The sequence below is a fragment of the Lissotriton helveticus genome, chromosome 8 (genome assembly GCF_964261635.1).
Source record: "Lissotriton helveticus chromosome 8, aLisHel1.1, whole genome shotgun sequence".
NCBI classification, from domain to species: Eukaryota; Metazoa; Chordata; class Amphibia; order Caudata; family Salamandridae; genus Lissotriton; species Lissotriton helveticus.
Genome location: NC_136069.1, coordinates 52134537 through 52142036, shown reverse-complemented (window position 1 = coordinate 52142036; position 7500 = coordinate 52134537). Strand labels below are relative to the sequence as shown.

Here is a 7500-nt window from a genome sequence, read left to right as displayed (position 1 = left end):
GGTCGGGTACTTTCGCGCCTTGGGTCCCCTCTGTCACCTTGTGTGCACAGATTGCAAGAAAGTCAGGTAATTTCCCTCCGGATTACTAGGGGGCAGGGTATGCCCGGACACCCCTCCAAGGCTGGTGGTTCTCTGCTAGGGGGACCAGATGGGCTATGCCTGGGTAACACCTCCCTAGGCCACCCGGGGCTTCCTTCCTCCAGGCCAACGGCTTGTCAAATTGCCCAGGACGGGCTCCATGGCTCTTGGGCAGTCGTCCCCCGGGTCTCCAGGCCGATGGCATGTCAAAGTGCCCAGTACGGGCTCCATGCGTCCCGGGCAGTCGTCCCCCGGGTCTCCAGGCCCACGGCATGTCAAAGTGCCCAGGACGGGCTCCATGCGTCCCGGGCAGTCGTCCCCCGGATCTCCAGGCCGACGGCATGTCAAAGTGCCCAGGACGGGCTCCATGCGTCCCGGGCAGTCGTCCCCCGGGTCTCCAGGCCGACGGCATGTCAAAGTGCCCAGGACGGGCTCCATGCGTCCCGGGCAGTCGTCCCCCGGGTCTCCAGGCCGACGGCATGTCAAAATGTCCAGGACGGGCTCCATGCGTCCCGGGCAGTCGTCCCCCGGGTCTCCAGGCCGACGGCATGTCAAAGTGCCCAGGTTGGGCTCCATGCGTCCCGGGCAGTTGTCCCCCGGGTCTCCAGGCCGATGGCATGTCAAAGTGCCCAGGACGGGCTCCATGCGTCCCGGGCAGTCGTCCCCCCGGGCATCCGCCGCTCCCTTCTCCGGGCCGACGGCAGGTCAGATTGCCCAGGACGGGCTCCATGGGTCCCGGGCAGTCCTCCCCTGGGTGTCCGGCGCTCCCTTCTCCGGGCCGACGGCATGTCAAAGTGCCCAGGACGGGCTCCATGCGTCCCGGGCAGTCGTCCCCCGGGTCTCCAGGCCGACGGCATGTCAAAATGTCCAGGACGGGCTCCATGCGTCCCGGGCAGTCGTCCCCCGGGTCTCCAGGCCGACGGCATGTCAAAGTGCCCAGGTTGGGCTCCATGCGTCCCGGGCAGTCGTCCCACGGGTCTCCGGGCCGACGGCATGTCAAAGTGCCCAGGACGGGCTCCATGCGTCCCGGGCATTCCTCCCCCCGGGCATCCGCCGCTCCCTTCCCTGGGCCGACGGCAGGTCAGATTGCCCAGGACGGGCTCCATGGGTCCCGGGCAGTCCTTCCCTGGGTGTCCGGCGCTCCCTTCTCCGGGCCGACGGCATGTCAAAGTGCCCAGGACGGGCTCCATGCGTCCCGGGCAGTCGTCCCCCGGGTCTCCAGGCCGACGGCATGTCAAAGTGCCCAGGACGGGCTCCATGCGTCCCGGGCAGTCGTCCCCCGGCTCTCCAGGCCGACGGCATGTCAAAATGTCCAGGACGGGCTCCATGCGTCGCAGGCAGTCGTCCCCCGGGTCTCCAGGCCGACGGCATGTCAAAGTGCCCAGGACGGGCTCCATGCGTCCCGGGCAGTCGTCCCCCGGGTCTCCAGGCCGACGGCATGTCAAAATGTCCAGGACGGGCTCCATGCGTCCCAGGCAGTCGTCCCCCGGGTCTCCAGGCCGACGGCATGTCAAAGTGCCCAGGACGGGCTCCATGCGTCCCGGGCAGTCGTCGTCCCGGGCGTCCGGGCCTGGGAGCTCCGGTGGTCCTCACCGTGCCTGAGGCCCAGCCGGGGTCCCCGAGCCCTGCCCGGCGTGGGCAGGCAGCAGCCCTACCACGAAGGCTCGGGGTGGGAAGCAGGGAGTCCTTTCGTTCCCGGCCACCTGGTTGCACCTTTCCCCTCGGCCATCTGGTCGCACGCAATGCTATCCAAAAGGGCGACCAGATGGCCAAACCTCCCTGGAAGTCCCTATGAGGTGCCATTTGCCTCCCCGATCCCAGCGAGGGCTCCAGGAGGTCGGGTACTTTTACGCCTTGGGTCCCCTCTGTCAACTCGTGTGCACAGATTACAAGAAAGGGGGGTAATTTTCCTCCGGATTACTAGGGGTAAGGGTATGCCCGGACACCCCTGCAAGGCTGGTGGTTCTCTGCCAGGGGGACCAGATGGGCTATGCCTGGGTAACAACACCCGGGGCTTCCCTCCTCCAGGCCAACGGCATGTCAAAGTGCCCAGGACGGGCTCCATGCGTCCCGGGCAGTCGTCCCCCGGGTCTCCAGGCCAACGGCATGAGCGAGTGCCCAGGTCGGGCTCCATGCGCCCCGGGCAGTCGTCCCCCGGGTCTCCAGGCCAACGGCATGAGCGAGTGCCCAGGTCGGGCTCCATGCTTCCCGGGCAGTCGTCCCCCGGGTCTCAAGGCCGATGGCATGTCAAAGTGCCCAGGATGGGCTCCATGCGTCCCGGGCATTCCTCCCCCCCGGGCGTCCGTCGCTCCCTTCTCCGGGCCGACGGCAGGTCAGATTGCCCAGGACGGGCTCCATGGGTCCCGGGCATTCCTCCGCTGGGTGTCCGGCTCTCCCTTCCCCGGGCCAACGGCTTGTCAGAGTGCCCAGGATGGGCTCCACGGGCCCCGGACGTCCGGGGCTCCCTTCCCCGTGCCAACGGCATGCCAGAGTGCCCAGGACGGGCTCCACGAGTCCCCGGCGTCCGGGGCTCCCTTCCCCGGGACACCGGCTTGTCAGAGTGCCCATGACGGGCTCCACGGGTCCCGGGTATCTGGGACTCCCTTCCCTGGGCCAACGGCATGCCGGAGTTCCCAGGACAGGCTCCACGGGTCCCGGGCGTCCGGGGCTCCCTTCCCCGGTCCGACGGCTTGTCAGAGTGCCCAGGACGGGCTCCACGGCTCCCGGGCGTCCGGGGTTCCCTTCCCCGGGTCAGCGGCATGTCAGAGTGCCCAGGACGAGTTCCACGGGTCCCGGGCAGTCCTCCCCCGGGCGTCCGGGGCTCCCTTCCCCGGGCCGTCGGCAGGTCAGAGTGCCCAGGACGGGCTCCATGGGTCCCGGGCAGTCCTCCCCCCGGGCGTCCGGGGCTCCCTTCCCCGGGCAGACGGCAGGTCAGAGTGCCCAGGACGGGCTCCACGGGTCCCGGGCAGTCCTCCCCCCGGGCGTCCGGCGCTCCCTTCTCCAGGCCGATGGCAGGTCAGAGTGACCAGGACGGGCTCCACGGGTCCCGGGCAGTCCTCTCCCGGGCGTACGTGGTTGTCCGACAGATTCGGGCAGATGTGCTTTTACGAACCGGATCGGAATCGGCCCAAATAATAATAATAATAATAATCCACATTTGTAAGGCGCACAATCCCCCGTAAGGGTCTCTAGGCGCCGTTGGGAAGATTAAGCAAGCTATTGCCCAGAGTCACATGGTGCTGGGCTAATCTGCGGCCGGTGCCGGGGATCGAACCCTGATCTCTGGGATGCTCGAGGGTTACTACGCGCTCTACAAAAACCTTAAATAAAAAAATCTCCAGATTCCGGAGTCAGCCGCCCTAGCCGCGGCGCCAGCTATTTCCCAGAGTCACCTGGTGCTGGGCTAATCTGCCGCCGGTGCCGGGGATCGAACCGTGATCTCCAGATTCCGGAGTCAGCCTCCCTAGCCGCGGCGCCAGCTATTTCCCAGAGTCACGTGGTGCTGGGCTAATCTGCGGCCGGTGCCGGGGATCGAACCCTGATCTCTGGGATGCTCGAGGGTTACTACGCGCTCTACAAAAACCTTAAATAAAAAAATCTCCAGATTCCGGAGTCAGCCGCCCTAGCCGCGGCGCCAGCTATTTCCCAGAGTCACCTGGTGCTGGGCTAATCTGCCGCCGGTGCCGGGGATCGAACCGTGATCCCCAGATGGGGATATCCCAAAAATCTGGCATGGATACGGCCCGCCAGGACTGGTTTGGGCACCCCTGCTCTAACATATAAGTGTACATATCCAGGTCATGCATCTAGTTTGTTGAATGGTTCAAATCAAAGTATGAAGACCACAGCTAGCAGCAGGCTGAAATAGCTCAGTTGGGAGAGCGTTAGAATGAAGATCTAAAGGTCCCTGGTTCAATCCCGGGTTTCGGCACAGTTGAGAGGTTCCTTTCTTCTAACAAAATAGGTCTTGGAATCAGCTGTAGTACTTTTTTCTCTATTCATCAAATTCTTTCCAACTGATATACAACACAAGCAATTTAACATAGACTTTGATTTGTGTCCTCCTTCTAAACTTGCTTCCACATTTCTTGCCTTCAGGTTAGACTATGAATGTTTCCCATTTCAGGCTTTTTTGTAATGTAAACTCTTGTCTGCATTACCTTCAACTTCCCCTTGAACACAGATGTCAGTGGTCAGATGACGTTGCTTACCTACTCAGGCCACATACGTCTGGGTAATATAGTGCTAGTCCATTCAGAGTTAAAAAAACGCTACCTAACCCGGATCCCAAAAACGCTATTTACCCATTGCACAAGTTAACTGCTGAATGATACAGGACTCCTTAAAACATATCTCTAACATATAAGGGTAAATATCCAGGTCATGCATCTAGTTTGTTGAATGGTTCAAATCAAAGTATGAAGACCTCAGCTAGCAGCAGGCCGAAATAGCTCAGTTGGGAGAGCATTAGACTGAAGATCTGAAGGTCCCTGGTTCAATCCTGGGTTTCGGCACAGTTGAGAGGTTGCTTGCTTCTGACAAAAGAGGTCATGGAATCTGCTGCAGTACTTTTTTCTCTATTCATCAAATTTTTTCCAACTGATATACAACACAAGCAATTTAACATAGACTTTGCTTTGTGTCCTCCTTCTAAACTTGCTTCCACATTTCTTGCCTTCAGGTTAGACTATGAATGTTTCCCATTTCAGGCTTTTTTGTAATGTAAACTCTTGTCTGCATTACCTTCAACTTCCCCTTGAACACAGATGTCAGTGGTCAGATGACGTTGCTTACCTACTCAGGCCACATACGTCTGGGTAATATAGTGCTAGTCCATTCAGAGTTAAAAAAACGCTACCTAACCCGGATCCCAAAAACGCTATTTACCCATTGCACAAGTTAACTGCTGAATGATACAGGACTCCTTAAAACATATCTCTAACATATAAGGGTAAACATCCAGGTCATGCATCTAGTTTGTTGAATGGTTCAAATCAAAGTATGAAGACCACAGCTAGCAGCAGGCCGAAATAGCTCAGTTGGGAGAGCGTTAGACTGAAGATCTAAAGGTCCCTGGTTCAATCCCGGGTTTCGTCACAGTTGAGAGGTTCTTTGCTTCTAACAAAGTAGGTCTTGGAATCAGCTGTAGTACTTTTTTCACTATTCATCAAATTTTTTCTAACTGATATACAACACAAGCAATTTAACATAGACTTTGCTTTGTGTCCTCCTTCTAAACTTGCTTCCACATTTCTTGCCTTCAGGTTAGACTATGAATGTTTCCCATTTCATGCTTTTTTGTAATGTAAACTCTTGTCTGCATTACCTTCAACTTCCCCTTGAACACAGATGTCAGTAGTCAGATGACATTGCTTACCTTCTCAGGCCACATACGTCTGGGTAATATAGTGCTAGTCCATTCAGAGTTAAAAAAACGTTACCTAACCCGGATCCCAAAAACGCTATTTACCCATTGCACAAGTTAACTGCTGAATGATACAGGACTCCTTAAAACATATCTCTAACATATAAGTGTAAATATCCAGGTCATGCATCTAGTTTGTTGAATGGTTCAAATCAAAGTATGAAGACCACAGCTAGCAGCAAGCCGAAATAGCTCAGTTGGGAGAGCGTTAGACTGAAGATCTAAAGGTCCCTGGTTCAATCCCGGGATTCGGCACTGTTGAGAGGTTCTTTGCTTCTAACAAAGTATGTCTTGGAATCAGCTGTAGTACTTTTTTCACTATTCATCAAATTTTTTCTAACTGATATACAACACAAGCAATTTAACATAGACTTTGCTTTGTGTCCTCCTTCTAAACTTGCTTCCACATTTCTTGCCTTCAGGTTAGACTATGAATGTTTCCCATTTCATGCTTTTTTGTAATGTAAACTCTTGTCTGCATTACCTTCAACTTCCCCTTGAACACAGATGTCAGTAGTCAGATGACATTGCTTACCTTCTCAGGCCACATACGTCTGGGTAATATAGTGCTAGTCCATTCAGAGTTAAAAAAACGTTACCTAACCCGGATCCCAAAAACGCTATTTACCCATTGCACAAGTTAACTGCTGAATGATACAGGACTCCTTAAAACATATCTCTAACATATAAGTGTAAATATCCAGGTCATGCATCTAGTTTGTTGAATGGTTCAAATCAAAGTATGAAGACCACAGCTAGCAGCAGGCCGAAATAGCTCAGTTGGGAGAGCGTTAGACTGAAGATCTAAAGGTCCCTGGTTCATTCCCGGGTTTCGTCACAGTTGAGAGGTTGCTTGCTTCTGACAAAAGAGGTCTTGGAATCTGCTGCAGTACTTTTTTCTCTATTCATCAAATTTTTTCCAACTGATATACAACACAAGCAATTTAACATAGACTTTGATTTGTGTCCTCCTTCTAAACTTGCTTCCACATTTCTTGCCTTTTGGTTAGACTATGAATGTTTCCCATTTCAGGCTTTTTTGTAATGTAAACTCTTGTCTGCATTACCTTCAACTTCCCCTTGAACACAGATGTCAGTGGTCAGATGACGTTGCTTACCTACTCAGGCCAAATACGTCTGGGTAATATAGTGCTAGTCCATTCAGAGTTAAAAAAACGCTACCTAACCCGGATCCCAAAACTCTATTTACCCATTGCACAAGTTAACTGCTGAATGATACAGGACTCCTTAAAACATATCTCTAACATATAAGGGTAAACATCAAGGTCATGCATCTAGTTTGTTGAATGGTTCAAATCAAAGTATGAAGACCACAGCTAGCAGCAGGCCGAAATAGCTCAGTTGGGAGAGCGTTAGACTGAAGATCTAAAGGTCCCTGGTTCAATCCTGGGTTTCGGCACAGTTGAGAGGTTCTTTGCTTCTAACAAAGTAGGTCTTGGAATCAGCTGTAGTACTTTTTTCACTATTCATCAAATTTTTTCTAACTGATATACAACACAAGCAATTTAACATAGACTTTGCTTTGTGTCCTCCTTCTAAACTTGCTTCCACATTTCTTGCCTTCAGGTTAGACGATGAATGTTTCCCATTTCATGCTTTTTTGTAATGTAAACTCTTGTCTGCATTACCTTCAACTTCCCCTTGAACACAGATGTCAGTGGTCAGATGACGTTGCTTACCTACTCAGGCCACATACGTCTGGGTAATATAGTGCTAGTCCATTCAGAGTTAAAAAAAACGCTACCTAACCCGGATCCCAAAAACGCTATTTACCCATTGCACAAGTTAACTGCTGAATGATACAGGACTCCTTAAAACATATCTCTAACATATAAGGGTAAATATCCAGGTCATGCATCTAGTTTGTTGAATGGTTCAAATCAAAGTATGAAGACCACAGATAGCAGCAGGCCGAAATAGCTCAGTTGGGAGAGCGTTAGACTGAAGATCTGAAGGTTCCTGGTTCAATCCCGGGT

The 7500-nt window shown here is 53.8% G+C and overlaps 2 non-coding genes across 2 annotated transcripts in view; both read left to right on the top strand.

Annotated features, from left to right (window-relative positions):
* The first annotated feature begins 6850 nt into the window (after positions 1–6850).
* On the top strand, positions 6851–6923 carry TRNAF-GAA (transfer RNA phenylalanine (anticodon GAA)). The gene has a single exon. It is a non-coding gene; the product is annotated as a tRNA-Phe (tRNA).
* Positions 6924–7434: 511 nt separating this feature from the next.
* Positions 7435–7500, top strand: part of TRNAF-GAA (transfer RNA phenylalanine (anticodon GAA)) — a 73-nt gene continuing 7 nt past the window's right edge. The window contains exon 1 of the tRNA in view: positions 7435–7500. This exon is cut by the window's right edge and continues 7 nt beyond it. This is a non-coding gene — a tRNA (tRNA-Phe).